This window comes from Callospermophilus lateralis, chromosome 15 (genome assembly GCF_048772815.1).
Source record: "Callospermophilus lateralis isolate mCalLat2 chromosome 15, mCalLat2.hap1, whole genome shotgun sequence".
Taxonomy (NCBI): Eukaryota; Metazoa; Chordata; class Mammalia; order Rodentia; family Sciuridae; genus Callospermophilus; species Callospermophilus lateralis.
Window position 1 is genome coordinate 39,179,461 of NC_135319.1, and position 19,490 is coordinate 39,198,950.

A 19,490-nucleotide genomic window follows, 5' to 3' on the forward strand; every position below is an offset into this window, starting at 1 on the left:
GTGAAAATTAAGAACAATTTGTTGATTAAAATGAAAATAACCTGTAAATGATGAGATGCTAAATTCTTGAAACAATAATATATATATATATATATATATATATATATATATATATATATATTAAAACTCTTCAAAATTGTCACCTTTGTTAAATATGTATAAAAATAAGAACATGGAGTTCCATTTATTTGTTTACTGACTTACTATGAGGTTTAACACAATTCCAGAAACGTTATAAATTAGTATATAATGAAAAATGTAAAAAAATAATATCAATGTTGTGAACCAATAATCTCACAAGTCTGTGAACATACAAACACACAGTTTTAAGAGATTGATTTATTTGAAGCAAATGAATCTCAGAAAAATATGTATACTTTGAAAATGTGCATATTCTTCTCTTTCCCTCTTGGCATGATTAAGCCATGAGGCAGCAGGAAATTATTACTGTAGTAAAAGAGTCTTTTTCTCTTTAAAATGAAAATACTTTCAAATAAAAGTAATGAGAGGAGACTAGCAAATAAGTACAATATCAACAGGAATGGACAATGGTATAAGAAATTTAAATTTAGTATTTTGACTTCTGGTCTTATCCCCTGAATCCCTATTCAACATGTTTAAAAACTCTATTACTTAAAAGCACACAGAAAACAATTACAACAAAAAGATCTCAGTATACCAGAACATAAACATGAATTCTCTCTAGAGAGTCTCCTTCTTCTACCACCCCTTTCTGGTAATTGTGTATGATGTTAGTGTTAACTATCTGTTGGATTAGCTACAAGGGTAATCAATCAAAATCCAATTTCCTTATAGAGTAACACTTACTTCTTACATACAGAGAATAAAATAAAACTACCATAGAGTATGGTCCCTGGTGATGTTTTAAATCTGTCTCATATCAGTCCTATGTAGGTCTCTTATACTTCAGTATCGTGTATTTTATATTTTCCAAAATCCTCCTTATTCTGCCATGACTCTGGCCTACGGGAATATTAGAACCTTGACCTAGACTGCCTAGTACCTATATTTGGCTTGCTCACCTCTTACTATTGTTTTTAGATATTGCTCACAATGTTCCTTTCTCAGAAATCTGTGCTGACCTCCCACAATACCACCTGGTTCCATACTGATTGGGATTCCTAGGAAAGGGTTTATTTGCTTACATTAGAGTTTCCTCCAGTGTTTTCATGATATACTTATAAAATCATCTTTCTAGTAGACTGTGAACTATTTCCAAGGGCAGGAATATTATCTTATTCCTTGAGGTTTGTTATTTAGTACTGATTATAAGACTTAATAATTGTTATACTAACAAAAATGTTTGTTGAATAAATGAATGAGTGAAGCTCTATTATAAGATGCAAATAGTAAGTTATTTTGTCTAAATACTAAATAACAAATTATTGACATAGATGGGCACTTTTCTGTGGCCTGAAATTCAGCCAGTTTTATCCATATCAAGGACATTCAGATTATTTACATAAAAATTTATGTTAAACACTGAAAACATTCACTATAAATGATTTTAACCTAATTAGTAGCATTCAGTTATGAATGTATCATTAAGGCTTACAATAAATCTGAGCATTGTCCCATCTTGATAGAAAGCACATGTGAATCATCACCATCATATTTCCTATGAAACTAAGGCATAAGTGTAAAAGGCATAATAATCATCTAGCTCCTTTTTTATTTAGACTTATAGAAGGTTGTGTGGTTACTGTATGCAACTGAGCAATGCAGTCAGAGGTCACAGTATTAATCATGTTGAATAATCATAGAGGTAAGACTAGGTATAGAAACAAAAGTTCTTCATGAACATACACAATATGAAAAAAATGATAGTGAAATAAGTGGCAAGAAACACCTAATGACTTAAGCTGAAGCAGCTGTAATCAAAGTGTTAGAAATGGTGATTAAATAATCTCTGGAATTACTACAATTAAATATAGCACAAAGAATATTAAGAAAAAATTGAAAAATTTCCACTTTTGTGACACGTTGCCATTACCCCAACTGTTTCTCAGAATCCTAGAAACATCTATTTGCATGAAATTCTAAACATAGAGTGCCAGAAAAAGAAAATAAAAATGTTGGGTACCTCCCACATATGCATAATAGCTAAACATTAACCTGAGTTCTTGAAATTGATTATTGTATTATCCATGTTTTGGATGAATACCAGTAGCTAAAAGGACATTATAACTGACTTGAGGGGCTGGGGACGTGGCTCAAGTGGTAGTGAGCTCGCCTGGCATGCGTGTGGCCCAGGTTCAATCCTCAGCACCACATACTATCAAAGATGTTGTGTCCGCCGAAAACTAAAATATAAATATTAAAATTCTCTCTCTCTCTCTCTAAAAAACAAAAACAAAAAAAAAAAAAACAATAACTGACGTAAGTTTTTATGCCTAGCCATATAGCTCATGAACTACTAGGAAAGAAAAAAATACGAAATACCTGTATAAAATTTTCCATAGTTGTATCCCTCAACTAAAACTTTGCTGATAGAATGAATTAGACAAAGCAAACATTGTTGGGAACTCTACCTCTATTTAATTTTTTCTTAACTGTAGAAGAACTGGGACTCAAAATTTCTATAATTTTGAAAATAAAGTTTAAAAGAAAGAGAATGTATTATTATAGTACATTTAGGATGTCATGCTTTACAGAAGTGATGTATAAGGAAGCTATGTCTTAACAGCTTCAGAGTATAGTTTAAGATTTGATTTGAGGGGAGAGGGGAATGTCCAGTGGTTAGTGCAAATGCTGAAGTGCATTATTTTAAGAGCAAAGAATTGCTGAATTACTAGCAATTTCCATCAATCATCTTATAGCCATCCTGAGATACAAAAGGTGACTTCTATTATGTTGGAAACATTAATACACAGGGCAATAAAAGAATGGATTTTTGCTGTAAGATTCTTCATTTTTTGCAAACTTCTCTTGTTAACTCCACCTTCTATCACTGCAGTTAAGTGCAGTACAACATTTTGAAATGCAGTTTTTAAATAAATTCTATACTTTTTTTTTTAATTAAAGTCAGAATTTGAAGGTCAATTTGATTGCCCCCAAAGAAGGCAGAAAACAAAATGAAAAGAGAACCAAAAACTGATTTATTGGCATTTGACATCCAAAGTAGAATATTATAAATCTCTATCCCAGAGAATAGATTGAAAGTATAAGGGCATTTTATTTTTAAAAGCCAGAATGTGTTGAGAGGTAAAAGTTTCTTCCTTTGAATTCCTGAAGGTGGACTTCGAAAATACCAATGGCAAAGCCTGAAGGGGAAAAGAGTTTCTGCTATAGTCTATCAACTGGGTAATATGTCATACACTATCACTAGGTTCCTCCCATGGTAGCTTGATACATGTAACAAAAATTTTGAGAAGAATAATAGAAAAAAGGATGTTGATTTTTTTTCCTAATGAGACTGAGTTATAATCTAAAATACAGTGAATTTCCTAAATTAGAAAGATTAAACTTAGCAACCAGTATATGTGAGCTCAGAAAGTAAGTTAGGATAAGTTTAATTAAAGAAAACAAATTTCCATTTTTGCATATATAGATCTATAGATGTTAAAATCCATTACACAGACAACTACACAAATGTTTAACAAACAAAAACTAAAATACCATATTTGTCTTTCCCATTTTCCCCAAACAAATAAAAATGCATCACTGTGTAAGTTAATTGTTGTTTATGTATTTACTTAAAGAAGGTCAAAATTATTGTCTGGCAAGAATTATATCATAATGATTGGTTTCCAAATTAATTAATATCTCACAGAAAGATTTTTAGCAAGTTCTATTTGGAGAATAATAAGTATGTATAACTAAATGTACAATACTGTGAAATTCCTCATCCATTTTCTTCATTCAAAATTCTTTACTGTGTCTCCTTTCCTCAGTTTAAATCTTACTATATGTTTAAACAAGTAGATAATATATAAGAAAATAAAGCCCAGTCCCTATATACAAAGGATTCACAACCAAGCAAACAGAAAGTACTGTTTTTATTTCAAAGGAAATCTTTTTATGACAATTTTTTAAAATTTATTTTTATCTGTCTCAAAATATGATAATCAACATGTTTATCTGCTAAGCAGGCACTTTTAGGGGCAAGCACCTTTAATTATAGGGAAAAAGCTGCTGCCACATTAAATGGTTTAGATTGCCTTCAAAGGTTTTTTTGTTTTGTTTTAGGGTGGTTGGCTGGCTTGTTTTTTGGTAATTGTTCAATGTTCTTCTTTTTTATTAGAAATTTATAATTATACATTGTAGTTGAGTTCACTCCCACAAACTCATACATGCACGGAATTTGATTTTGGTTCATGATCCTCTCCTTTTTCATACTTCTCCCATTCTCCTGCTTCTACTCTACTTGATTTCTTTCCACAGGTCTATTTATTTATATTTGATTGCTTCTTTCTACCTATGGATAAATGTGAAGTTCGCTGTGGTATATTTATACATGTACGTAACTTTTTAAATAATCCATTCTTCATTGCTTCCCTTTACCCATCCCTCTCCTCTGACTCTTGATCTCCTTCTTCTGCATTATTGAACTTCCCTTTTGAACTTCCCTTTATTTTTATGTTATACTATTCTTCCCTTCCCCTTTCATTTATTTTATTCTATCATATGAGAGAAAATATTTGACCTTTTAGTTTCTGAGTCTGGCTTATTTTACTTAGCATGATATTCTGATTTCTATCCATTTACTTGCAAATACCATAATTTCATTTCTTTTCATGGCTGAGCAGAACTCCATCATATAATTTATATACATATATATCACCATTTGTTAATCCATTCATCTTTTGAGGGGCACCTAGTTTGATTTTATAATTTAGCTATTCTGAATTGTGCTGCTGTAAACTTTGATGTGGCTGTATCACTATAATATGCAAATTTTAGATCTTGGGGAAAATAAAAAGAAGAGGGATACCTGGGTCATTGGTGGTTCCATCCACAGTGTTTTGAGGAATATCCATACTGCATTTTAGAGTAGTTGTACTAGTCTGCAGTCCCCACGAACAAATACAAATTTACCCTTTTCTCCACAATCTCACCAGCATTTATTATTGTTGGTATTCTTAATTACTGCAATTCTGACTGAAGTAAGATGAAATCTTAGTGTAGTTTTGATTTGTACTTCCCTGGTTGCTAGAGATATATTGATCATTTTTTCACCTTGCACAAAACTCAAATGAAAATGGATCAAAGACTTAGAAAATACACCAGCAATTTTATGATTTCTAGAAGAAAACATAGGGATAACACTTCATCGTCTAGGTGTTGACACTAACTTCCTTAACAAGACCCCAAAGCCCAAGAAATAAATCCAAGAATCAGTAAGTGGGATGCCATCAAACTAAATATCTTCTAAACAGCAAAGGAAGTTAAGGTATGTGATGAGATTAAGGGTATGATGAGAAAGCCTACAGAATGAAAGAAAATCTTGGCCAGGTATTCCTCCCATAGGGGATTAATATCAAGAATATATGAAGAACTTTAAAAAAACAGTTGATAAATGGGTCATTGTTTTTCTTATTGTTTATTTAGGCTAAGGCTCTTGAGAAACTTACAAATAATCCGCAAAAAAAATCTTACAAAATTGCTGAGTAACTCTGATTTATTATTTTTAAGTGATCTAGAGTTTAGTTAGCTCATTATACTACTAAAATCCTCTGACTGGATATGTTAGAATCTGCCTTTTCTTGTTTTTATTTATTTATTTATTTATTTTATTTTTCTTAATCCCCTTGGTTACTGGGGAATGAACTCAGGGGCCCTCAACCACTGAACCACATCTCCATCCCTACTTTGTTTCTTATTTAAAGATTTAAAGACACGGTCTGAGTTGCTTAGGACCTAGCTTTTGCTAAGGCTGGCTTTGAACTTATATCCTTCTGTCTCAGCCTCCAAAGTCACTGGATTATAGGTGTGTGCCACCTGACTGGCTTTTGTTTGTTTTTTTAAAGAACTTGTGATATAGTGTTGTAGGGACAGAGGAGTCAAGACACTGAAGCTAGGAGGAAACAGTTTTATTTGGCTGCAGCCAGGTTCAGAGGGCATAGCTTTTGCTGTAATCAATCTCCTGAACCCCAAGTTCAGGTAGTTTTAGAACTTTATACCCAGCATGTAAGGGGCGGGACTCAGAAGTTCACATTCTGCAGAAGTTCACATAAAAGCAACTTTTCTTTACTATTTTGAGCAAGTTAACCCTTCAAGGACAACACCTGAGAAGGGGAGAGCTTCTTCTCCCCTTTTTTTCCTCCCCCTGCCAGCTGTTACCATGGAGCCCAATTAGTAACTTCTCTTATCTTAAAAATGTAGACATCTGTGTGAAGCCCCAGCTAAAGGCCAGAGACCTTGTTTACACACTTCTACAAACTACTATACTGGATACATGTTTGTAAAAAACTCGTAAGGGGGCATCCAGCACCTGGAGTGCTGATTTCTTCCTGGCCAGTGGCCAAGTAAAACAGGGCAACATGAAAACTGGAAGTTTATCTACATTGAACTCTTTTGTAGAGAGTATTTTTCTGACAGCCCTAAAATCAGCCATGGTGAAGATTTCTGGAGAAGACCAGTTAAGACTTTTTTGTGGAGAAAGGGGGTGTCAATACAATAGGACCTCAAATTGAGCATGCTCAGGAATGTACCTACTCTATAGTGATAGAATATTTTCTATATGAATATATATAAATTGTCTCAATAAGAGCCCCCTGCTTTCTGTCTGTTATGAACACTGCTTTGAGTACTGTGTCTGGTGTTACTTTTTGCAAATAACAAACCTGTCTTTACTTACTTATCTCCTGGTTGTATGTATTTTCTCTGCACTCATCTAGAGATGAGCCCATTGCATTTGCTTATAAAAATTACAGTCATTTTATTATTCAATAATGTTTTGTTAGACTTTACACAAAAATTTTCCCAGTTTCTCTGCACTCCAAGCTGTTTATTCTTTACTGAGCTTTTGGACAACTCAAGCTTCCCTGACTTACCTCTAACAATTAAAAAAAAATTTAAGATTATTATTAATAAATACAGTCCTAAGATTGCTATTCTCAAACTAGTTATCAACTAGCACTTATAGTAACTCTACAGTACTTATCACAAACAATTCTATAGAAAAAAAATACAGAAAGAGTCACTGACGCCTTCATATTTCCTTCAGTAAATCTTAAGTGGGCTCTTACAATAGCTTTCTGTGAAAAGTTGTTAAGAAACTTATCAAAAGCTTAGAAATAAGCAAAATTGACTATGGTTTGTCCTTTCCGTGTCCTGCAGAGTAGACACTGAAAATCAGGCTTGACTGGCAAATACTTAACTCCCAGGACTATGCACCTTTGTTCCACTTTCTATTACTGTTGATGAGGATATTTTACAACTCTGTAGGGATAGATGCTCACTTCCTTTTGAAAACTCAGAGCTAGATAAATGATTCTTCTCACATAGTAATTTAAATAAAATTTTATTGGTAGGAATGGAAATTATTTCTGTATTAAAGATAAACCTAAAGGTTAACAGTTTTATTGTTCTATGGGACATTGACCAGGTTTTATTCTAAATGACAAATTTTACTGAAACATTTTTTATCCAATTCTTTTAAAACAAGGCTGATAATCTTAGTGACTCTCAATATGAATTTCTGACACACATTTACTTTAAATTTGTAAAAGTCATGCTTTCCAAATTGGGAAGTTATTCTTAGACTATATGCCAGACTACATGCTTTGATTTAGCAGTTACCAATTTTTCAGGTACAGCTCTATTCCAGGCAAAACATATAAAGCAAAAATCACATGTTGAGTCATAGGCCTACATTTAAAATATAAAACTATTAGTCTTCTCTATGGTTATATAGGAGAAAATGTAGGTAACCTTTGAGTGGCAATGAATCTTTAAATACAACATAAAAAACATAATCAACAGAAAAAATAAGTTGTGCTTCATAAAATATTTTCTTTGCAAGACACTATTAAGATAATGAAAAATAAATCACACACTAAAGATAGTATTTTCAAAACATACACATGATAAAAGACTGTGATCCAAGATTTATAAAGAATTTTAAAAACCAAATAATAGATCCTTTAAAGCTCCACATCGAGAGATCCAACATGACGGCGGGTACGGAGAGATCAAGTCTCTGACCTCTTCAGCTGCCTGGGCATAGGGAGTCTTAAACCATCTAAATGCTGTTTGCTCAGGATCACTAGGCAATGCTGAGCTGACGTGGATCTGGGGCGAACAGTCTGGGCCTCTCAGAACACACACTGAGCCTGGATCGGCTGAATTCAAGCTCCCGTTCCCCTGCGTCTCGCAGACAAGCCACTGTGACTCAGCGCTAAATGATCCTGCGGAAACAACTAGTCGGCCCTTCTGAACCTGTGGAGGTTAATACCAACCAAGCCTTCACAGGCAGTGACCACACGATTGAGACGGGGCTTGGGAGAGCCAGTCAGGACACACCCATTGCATTGGTCACCCAGCAAAGGGAACCAACTGTCGCCATTTGCATTGGATACCACCATGGCAGAGAACTGACATCACCAGAATGCAGCAGAAGAGATAACTTCATTGAAACCAGCGGCAGCAGGGGTGTGTAACCCCTTAGCCCTCCCTCTCCACACAGTGGGGAAACCTTAAGGGCCCCTCCCAGCTCTCCTATGAGCGCGATAGTCAGACCGAGGGAATCAGGAGTGGCGCGAGACCCGCGGCGCAGGACCCCTGGCTACCAATCCCAACAGTGCTGACAACTGAGGTCTCTTTTACCAGCTACCGGCGACATGGCTACCAGAGAGCAAGCAAAATACACTGAGGGTTCTCAGCCCCAGGCTCCACAAACTTAGGATCTGAGGGAATGGCAAACAGGGAGAGTGTCCCCAGTCGTTCAAGAAAATAGGGCTCCCTGGAGAAGCAGACCTGGCGTGTAGCCAGTATTGTGATGAGCGTCACCTGTGAGCGGGGCCTGGCTTGAGGAAAAGTCGGGAAGTAACTAGATACAAGAAAAGGCCCTAGGCACTCAGGATTGGAGACCCGCCCAGTCTGGGAGGAGGAGCTGCTACACAGTGATTGGTTCCCGCATATTGAGAGGAGAAGCTTGGCCCAGTGGGAACAGCTCCACCTACTGGAAGAGAAGTTAATCAAACTCTAAGACTGCATTTATTAATTTTTTTTTATTTGGGTTTTTTTTATATTCTTTTTTTATTTTTTAAATTTTTTAATTTTTTAAATATTTTTTAATTATTTTTTATTTTTTATTTTTATTTTTTTTGATTATTTTTTAAAATTTTTTTCTTTTTTTATTTTCTATTTTTTTTCTTTTGTCTTTTCATTTCTGTTCAATTTCCTCATTCCCCCTTCCTTGAATTCTACCTGTTTACTCTCATTCTCTTTAGTGACTTCTTCCCTTCCCTTCTAATACCTTTCCTCCCGAGCATCAAATAAATTTATAGGAGTAAATAGTAACTCAGCAGTCAAACAGAACAAGAAGTAACATGAGCAGCATGAAAAAGCAAGGAAGAAAAGGAGTACAAACAATGCAGGACAGCCTAAATATTCAGGAGGACCTAGAGGCATCAGAAAAATGGTCAAATAAAGAACTCAAGGAATACCTTAGACAGATGGAATGGAATCTTAAAGAGGATATGAGACAGTAAGTTCAAACAATGAAAGAACACATTGAAAATGAATTACATAAACAGATAAAAGAAGCAAATAAGCATCTTTTTCAGAGATAGAGATTATAAAAAAAAATCAAACAATAATTCTAGAAATGAAGGAAACTATAAACCAAATTAAAAACTCAAATGAGAATATCACTAACAGAGTGAAGCAAGTAGAAGCCAGAACTTCAGATAATGAAAACAAAATATATCATCTTGAAAAGAGTCTAGCCAACTCAGAAAGGCTGGTAAAAAATCACGAGAAAATCATCGAAGAGATATGGGATAACATAAAAAAAACAAACTTAAGAGTTATCGGGATAGAGGAAGATATAGAGGTTCAAACCAAGGGAATGAGCCACCTGCTAAATGAAATAATTATAGAAAACTTTGCAGAAATAAAAAAGGAAACGGATATACAAACTGTAGATGCATACAGGACACCGAGCATACAAAATCACAGTAGACCAACGCCAAGACACATTGTTAAGAAGATATCCAATATACAGAACAAAAAGAAAATATTAAAAGCTATAAGAGAAAGGAGGCAGATTACATTCAGGGGTAAACCAATAAGGTTAACAACGGATTTTTCATCACAGACGCTGAAAGCGAGAAGATCCTGGAACAACGTATTTCAAACACTGAAAGACAATGGATGCCAACCAAGAATTTTGTATCCAGCAAAATTAAGCTTCAGGTACAACAACGAAATAAAAATCTTTCATGATAAACAAAAGTTAAAAGAATTTGCAGCCAGAAAACCAGCATTGCAAAGCATCTTGAGCAAAACACTACATGAGGAAGAAATGAAAAACAATAACCAAAACCAACAGTGGGATGTACCTCAGTAAAGCCAGAAGGCAAGGGGAAAGCTAATCATGGAGAAACAAACCAAATTTTTTTTTAAAAAAAATAAATAATCAAACATGGCTGGAAGTACAAACCATATATCAATAGTAACTCTAAACGTTAATGGCTTAAACTCTCCAATAAAGCGACATAGGCTGGTAACATGGATTAAAAAAACAAATCCAACAATATGCTGCCTCCAGGAGACACATCTGATTGGAAAAGACATACACAGGCTGAAGGTGAAAGGTTGGGAAAAAATATACCACACACACAGTCCTCGTAAGCAAGCAGGGGTGGCCATCCTCATATCGAATAAAATCAACTTCAAGACTAAGTTAATCAAAAGGGATAAGGAAGGACATTGTATACTGTTAAAAGGAACCATTCACCAACAAGACATAACAATTATCAATATTTATGCACCAAGTAAGGGTGCTGTGACGTTCATAAAACAAACTCTCCTCAAGTTCAAGAATCAAATAGACCACAACAAAATAATTAGGGGTGACTTCAACACACCTCTCTCACCATTGGACAGATCCTCAAAACAAAGTTGAATAAAGAAACTAGAGAACTCAATATCACAATCAATAACCAAATAATGGTGCTGCGACATTCATAAAACAAACTTTCCTCAAGTTCAAGAATCAAATAGACCACAACATAATAATTATGGGTGACTTCAACACTCCTCTTTCACCATTGGACAGATCCTCCAAACAAAAGTTGAATAAAGAAACTATAGAACTCAATATCACAATCAATAACCTAGACTTAATGGACATATATAGAATATATCAACCTTCATCAAGTGGATATACTTTTTTCTCAGTAGCACATGGATCCTTCTCAAAAATAGACCATATATTATGCCATAGGGCAACCCTCAGTAAATAGAAAGGGGTATAGATAATACCATGTATTTTATCTGATCATAATGGAATGAAACTGGAAATCAATAATAAGAAGGAAAGAAAAATCCTACATCACATGGAAAATGAACAATATGTTACTGATTGATCAATGGGTTACAGAAGACATAAAGGAGGAAATAAAAAAATTCTTAGAGATAAATGAAAATACAGACACAACATATCGGAATCTATGGTACACAATGAAAGCAGTTTTAAGAGGGAAATTCATCGCCTGGAGGTCATTCCTCAAAAAAAAAAAAAAAAAAAAAAAAAAAAGAAAGAAAAGAAAAGAAAAAACCAACAAATAAATGAGCTCATACTTCATCTCAAAGCCCTAGAAAAGGAAGAGCAAAACAACAGCAAATGTAGCAGAAGGCAAGAAATAATTAAAATCAGAGCAGAAATCAACGAAATTGAAACAAAAGAAACTATTGAAAAAAATGACAAAACTAAAAGTTGGTTCTTCAAAAAAATAAATAAGATCGACAGACCCTTAGCCATGCTAACGAAGAGAAGAAGAGAGAGAACTCAAATTACTAACATACGGGATGAAAAAGGCAATATCACAACAGATCCTACAGAAATACAGAAGACAATTAGAAATTATTTTGAAACCCTATATTCTAATAAAATAGAAGATAGTGAAGAACTTGATAAATTTCTTTAGTCATATGATTTCCCCAGACGGGGTCAGGAGGATACACACAATTTGAACAGACCAATATGAATGGATGAAATAGAAGAAGCAATCAAAAGACTACCAACCAAGAAAAGCCCAGGACTGGATGGGTATACAGTGGAGTTTTACAAAACCTTTAAAGAAGAATTAATACCAATACTTTTCAAGTTATTTCAGGAAATAGAAAAAGAGGGAGCTCTTCCAAATTCATTCTATGAGGCCAATATCACCCTGATTCCAAAACCAGACAAAGACACCTCAAAGAAAGAAAACTACAGACCAATATCTCTAATGAACCTAGATGCAAAATCCTCAATAAAATTCTTCCGAATCGCATACAAAAACACATCAAAAAAATTGTGCACCATGATCAAGTGGATTCATCTCTGGGATGCAAGGCTGGTTCAATATACAGAAATCAATAAATGTTATTCACCACCTCAATAGACTTAAAGATAAGAACCACATGATCATCTCGATAGATGCAGAAAAAACATTCGACAAAGTACAGCATCCCTTTATGTTCAAAACATTAGAAAAACTAGGGATAACAGGAACTTACCTCAACATTGTAAAAGCTATCTATGCTAAGCCTCAGGCTAACATCATTCTGAATGGAGAAAAATTGAAGGTATTCCCTCTAAAATCTGGAACAAGACAGGGATGCCCTCTATCAACACTTCTATTCAATATAGTTCTAGAAACACTGGCCAGAGCAATTAGACAGATGAAAGAAATTAAAGGAATAAAAATAGGAAGAGAAGAACTTAAATTATCACTATTTGCGGTAGACATGATTCTATACCTAGAAGACCCAAAAGGGTCTACAAAAAAACTGCTAAAACTAATAAATGAATTCAGCAAAGTGGCAGGATATAAAATCAACATGCATAAATCAAAGGCATTTCTGTATATCAGTGTCAAAACTTCTAAAATGAAAATGAGGAAAAACACCCCATTCACAATATCCTCAAAAAAAAAACAATAAAATACTTGGGAATCAACCTAACAAAAGAGGTGAAAGATTTATACAATGAAAACTACAGAACCCTAAAGAGAGAAATAGAAGAAGATCTTAGAAGATGGAAAAATATACCCTGTTCATGGATAGACAGAACTAACATCATCAAAATGGCGATATTACCAAAAGTTCTCTATAGGTTTAATGCAATGCCAATCAAAATCCCAATGGCATTTCTTGTAGAAATAGATAAAGCAATCATGAAATTCATATGGAAAAATAAAAGACCCAGAATAGCAAAAGCAACTCTAAGCAGGAAGTGTGAATCAGGCGGTATAGCGATACCAGATTTCAAAATGTACTACAGAGCAATAGTAACAAAACAGCATGGTACTGGTACCAAAACAGGCGGGTGGAACAATGGTACAGAATAGAGGACACAGAGACCAATCCACAAAATTACAACGTTCTTATATCTGATAAAGGGGCTAAAAGCATGCAATGGAGGAAGGATAGCATCTTCAACAAACGGTGCTGAAAAACTGGAAATCCATATGCAACAAAATGAAACTGAATCCCTTTCTCTCGCCATGCACAAAAGTTAACTCAAAATGGATCAAGGAGCTTGATATCAAATCAGAGACTCTGCATCTTATAGAAGAAAAAGTTGGCTCCGATCTACATATTGTTGGGTCAGGCTCCAAATTCCTCAATAGAACACCCATAGCACAAGAGTTAATAACTAGTATCAACAAATGGGACTTACTCAAACTAAAAAGTTTTTTCTCAGCAAGAGCAATAATAAGAGAGGTAAATAGGGAGCCTACATCATGGGAACAAATTTTACTCCTCACACTTCAGATAGAGCCCTAATATCCAGAATATACAAAGAATTCAAAAAATTTAACAATAAAATAACAAATAACCCAATCAACAAATGGGCCAAGGACATGAACAGACACTTCTCAGAGGAGGACATACAATCAATCAACAAGTACATGAAAAAATGCTCACCATCTCTAGCAGTCAGAGAAATGCAAATCAAAACCACCCTAAGATACCATCTCACTCCAGTAAGATTGGCAGCCATTATGATGTCAAACAACAACAAGTGCTGGTGAGGATGTGGGGAAAAGGGTACACTTGTACATTGCTGGTGGGACTGCAAATTGGTGCAGCCAATTTGGAAAGCAGTATGGAGATGCCTGCGAAAGCTGGGAATGGAACCACCATTTGACCCAGCTATTGCCCCTCTCGGACTATTCCCTGAAGACCTTAAAAGAGCATACTATAAGGATACTGCTACATCAATGTTCATAGCAGCACAATTCACAATAGCTAGACTGTGAAACCAACCTAGATGCCCTTCAATAGATGAATGGATAAAAAAAAAATGTGGCATTTATACACAATGGAGTATTACTCTGCGCTAAAAAATGACAAAATCATGGCATTTGCAGGGAAATGGATGGCACTAGAGCAGATTATGCTAAGTGAAGCTAGCCAATCCCTAAAAAACAAATGCCAAATGTCATCTTTGATATAAGGAGAGCAACTAAGAACAGAATAGGGAGGAAGAGTATGAGAAGATCACCATCAAACAGGGTCGAGAGGGGGGAGGGAAAGAGAGAGAGAAGGGAAATTGCATGGTAAAGGAAGAAGACCCTCACTGTTATACAAAATTACATACAAGAGGATGTGAGGGGAAAGGGGAAAAAAACAAGAGAGAGAAATGAATTACAGTAGATGGGATAGAGAGAGAAGATGGGAGGAGAGGGGAAGGGAGGGGAGGGGGGATAGTAGAGGATAGGAAGGACAGCAGAATACAACAGACACTAATACGGCAGTATGTAAAAAAGTGGATGTGGAACCCATGTGAATCTGCAATATGTATATGGGGTAAAAATGGGAGTTCCTAATCTGCTTGAATCAAATGTATGAAATATGATATGTCAAGAGCTTTGTAATGTTTTGAACAACTAATAATAAAAAAAATTTTAAAAATTTAAAAAATTTAAAAAAATAAAAACCAAATAATAATAAATAAACCAACTTAATTTAACAAATAAGCAAAAGATTTGGGCAGACATCTCATAAAAGAAGATAAACATTACATGACACCAAATATACAAAATTACAATAGATATCCACCAAGGCACATTATAATGAAAATGTCTGGCATACAGAATAAAGATAGAATCTTAAAGGCTGCAGGAGAGAGGAATCAGATCACATATAGAGGGAGACCAGTTCTTATCTCAGCAGATTTTTCAACCCAGACCCTCGAATCCAGGAGATCCTGGAAGAACATATACCAAGCTATGAAAGAAAATGGATACCAACCAAGAATCTTATACCCAGAAAAATTAAGCTTCAGATTTGATGACAAAATAAAAACCTTTTATGATAAACCAAAGTTAAAAGAATTTACAGCAAGAAAGCCCACACTACATCCTCAGCAAAATATTCCAGGAGGAGGAAATGAAAAACAACAATGAAAATCACCGAAGGGAGGGACTCCACTAAAGGCCAATCAAAGGAGAAACCAAGTCAGGTTAAAAACCAAAAATAAACCAAAATGTTCTGTAATACAAATCATATTTCAATAATTACCCTGAATATCCTCAATTAAAAGATATAGACTGACAGATTGGATTAAAAAAAAAATACCCACCAATACATTGCCTTCAAAAGACTCATCTCACAGGAAAAGACATCCACAGACTGAAGGTGGAAGGAAAGGAAAAAACGTACCACTCACATGGACCATGTGAACAAGCAGGGGTTTCTATTCTCATATCAGATAAAGTGGTCTTTAAACCAAAGCTAGTGAAAAGGGAAAAAGAAGGACATTTCATATTGCTTAAGGTATTCATACATCAATAATATATAACAATCATAAATATCTATGCCCCAAACAATGGGGCATCTATGTATGTCAAACAAACCCTTCTCAAATACAAGAAGCAAATAGACCACAACACAATGATTCTGGGTGACTTTAACACACCTTTATCACCACTGGATAGGTCATCCAAATGAAAACTAAACAAAGAAACTATAGAACTCAATAATACAATCAATGATTTTGAACTTAACTTAGAATATAGAATAGTCCATCCATCAATGAGCCCATATACTTTCTTCTCAGCAGCACATGGATCCCCCTCCAAAACCAACCGAATGTTATGCCACAAAGCAAGTCTTAGCAAATACAAAAGAATAGAGATACTACCCTGCATTCTATCTAATGGTATGAAATTAGAAATTAATGATAAAGCAAAAAATAGAAGCTACTCCAACACCTGGAGACTAAACCATACCCTATTGAATGAAGGACAAATAACAGAAGACATCAGGAAGAAGATAAAAAAAAATTCTTAGAGGTAAATGAGAACTCTGATACAACTTATCAAAATCTCTGGGATACTACGAAGGCAGTGCTAAAGGAAAGTTCATTGCATTCATCTCATTCATTAAAAAAATAAAAAGTCAACAAATAAATGGCCTGACATTACATCTGAAAGCCCTAGAAAAAGAAAAACAAACTAACCCCAAAAGTAGTAGAAGATAGGAAATAATTAAAATCCAGGCATAAATCAGTGAAATTGAAACAAAAGAAACAATTCAAAACATTGTAAGAAAAAAAAGCTGGTTCTTTGAAAAAATAAATAGAATTGACAAATGCTTAGCCACCCTAACAAAAATAAGGAGAGAAAAAACTCAAATTACTAAAATTCGTGATGAAAAACAAATATCAAAACAGACACTATTGAAATACAGAAGACAATTAGAAACTATTTTGAAAACATACTACAGTAAAATAGAAAAACTTCAAAGATACCAACAAATTTCTAGATGCATATGATTAACCAAAACTGAGTCAAGAGGACATACACAATTTAAGTAGATCAATTTTAAGCAAGGAAATAGAAGACACCATCAAAAGCCTTCCAAACAAGAAAAGTCTGGGGCCAGATGGATTCAGAGCTGAGTTCTACATGACCTATAAAGAATGAATACCATTACTCCTCAAATTATTCCATGAAATATAAAAGGAAAAAACCCTTCCAAACTCATTCTATGAAGCTAATTTCATCCTGATACCAAAACCAGGCAGAGACATATAAAAGAAAGAAAATTTCAGACCAATGTACCGGATGAACATTGATGCAAAAATTCTCAATAAAATTCTGGCAAATCAAATACAAAAACATATTTAAAAAATAGTGCACTATGATCAAGTGGGATTCATTCCAGGAATACAAGTTTGGTTCAACATATGGAAATCAAAAAATATAACTCATCACATCAATAGACTTAAAGATAAGAATCATATGATCATATTAATTGATGCAGAGAAAGCATTTGACAAAATACAGCACCCTTTCATATTCAAAACACTAGAAAAACTATGAACTGTAGGAACACCCATCCACATTGTAAAAGCTGTCTGTGCTAAACTCCAGGCCAACATTATTCTAATTGAAAAAAAATTTGAAAGCATTCCCTCTAAAAACTGAAACAAGACAGGGATGTTCTCTTTCAACACTTCTATTCAACATTGTCCTTGAAACTTTAGCCAGAGCAATTAGACAGATGAAAGAAATTATAGGGATATGAATAGAAAAGGAAGAACTCAAACTATCATTATTTGCTGACAACATGATTCTATACTTAGAAGATAGAAGAAACTCCACAAGAAAACTTCTGGAATTCATAAACAAATTCAGCAAATCAGGATATAAAATCAAAATCCATAATTCAGTTGCATTTCTATATAAAAGAGATGAATCCTCTGAAAGAGAAATTAGGAAAACTACCCTAATTCACACTAGTGTCACAAAAAACAAACAAAAAACAAAAAAAAAAAAACAAAAACAAAACTTGAGAATCAACAAAAGTGGTGAAAGACCTCTACAGTGAAAACTACAGAACACTAATGAAAGAAATTGAAGACCTTAAAAAATGGAAAGATCTCCGATGCTCTTGGATAGGCAAAGTTAATATTGTTAAAATGGCCATACTACCTAAAGGGCTATACAGATTCAATGTGATTCCAAATAAAAGCCCAACATCATTTCTTATAAAAATAGAAAAAGCAATCATGAAATTCATTTGGAAAAATAAGACCCAGAACAGCCAAAGCAATCCTTAGCAAGAAGGTGAAGCAGGAGGCTTCACAACACCAGACCTTATACTATACTACAAAGCTATAGTAACAAAAACAGCATATATTGGCACCAAAAGAGACCTGTAGACCAATGGTACAGAATAGAAGACACAGAGACAAACCTACATAAATACAGTTATATCATATTAGACAAAGGAGCCAAAAACATACATTGGAGAAAGGATAGCCTCATCAACAACTGGTGCTAGGAAAACTGGAAATCCATTTGCAGCAAAATACAACTAAACCCCTCTCTTCATGCACAAAACTCAACTCAAAGTGGATGAAGAACCTAGGAATTAGACCAGAGATCCTGTAGTAATAGAGGAAAAGAAAGACCCAAATCTTCCTTATGTTGTTATAGGCCCCATCTTCCTTAACAAGACTTCTAAAGCACAAGAAATAATATCAAGAATTAATGAATGGGGTGGACTCAAATTAAAAAGCTTCTTTTCAGCAAAAGAAACAATGAGGTGAAGAGAGAGCCTACTTTTTGGGAGCAAATTTTTGCCACATGCATGTCAAATAGAGCACTAATCTCCAGAGTATAAAAAGAACTCAAAAAACTTAACACCAAAAAAACAACCCAATCAATCAATGTGCTAAGGAGCTAAACAGACACTTCTAAGAAGATATACAATTGATCAACAATTATATGAAAAAATGTTCAACATCTCTAGTAATTAGAGAAATGAAAATCAAAACTGCTCTAAGATTTCATCTCATGACATTCAGAATGGCAGTTATCAAGAATTACAAGCAATAATAAGTGTTGGCCAGAATATGGGGCAAAAGGCACACTCATACATTGATGGTGGGAATGCAAATTGGTGTAGCCAATCTGGAAAGCAATATGGAGATTCCTTAGAAAACTTGGAATGGAACCACCATTTGACTCAGCTATCTCACTCCTTGATCTATACCTAAAGAACTTAAAATCAGCTTACTATGGTGAGGCAGCCACTTCAGTATTTATAGCAGCTTCAGCAGCTAAACAACCTAGATGCCCTTCATTGGAGGAATGGATAAAGAAATTGTGGTATACATACACAATAGAATATTACTCATCATTAAAAGAGAATAAAATTATGGTTATTGCAGGTAAATAGATGGAATTGGAAAATATCATGGTAAGCAAAGTAAGACAATCTCAAAAACCCAAAGGCCAAATGTTCTCTCTGATAAGTGGATGCTAATCTATAATCAGGGGAGGATGGAAAAAATG

At 34.5% G+C, this 19,490-nt stretch overlaps 1 protein-coding gene across 1 annotated transcript in view; it reads right to left on the bottom strand.

Annotated features, from left to right (window-relative positions):
- Positions 1-19,490, bottom strand: part of Ctnna3 (catenin alpha 3) — a 1,643,966-nt gene that overhangs the window by 423,146 nt on the left and 1,201,330 nt on the right. The gene's annotated exons all lie outside the window — the stretch shown is intronic.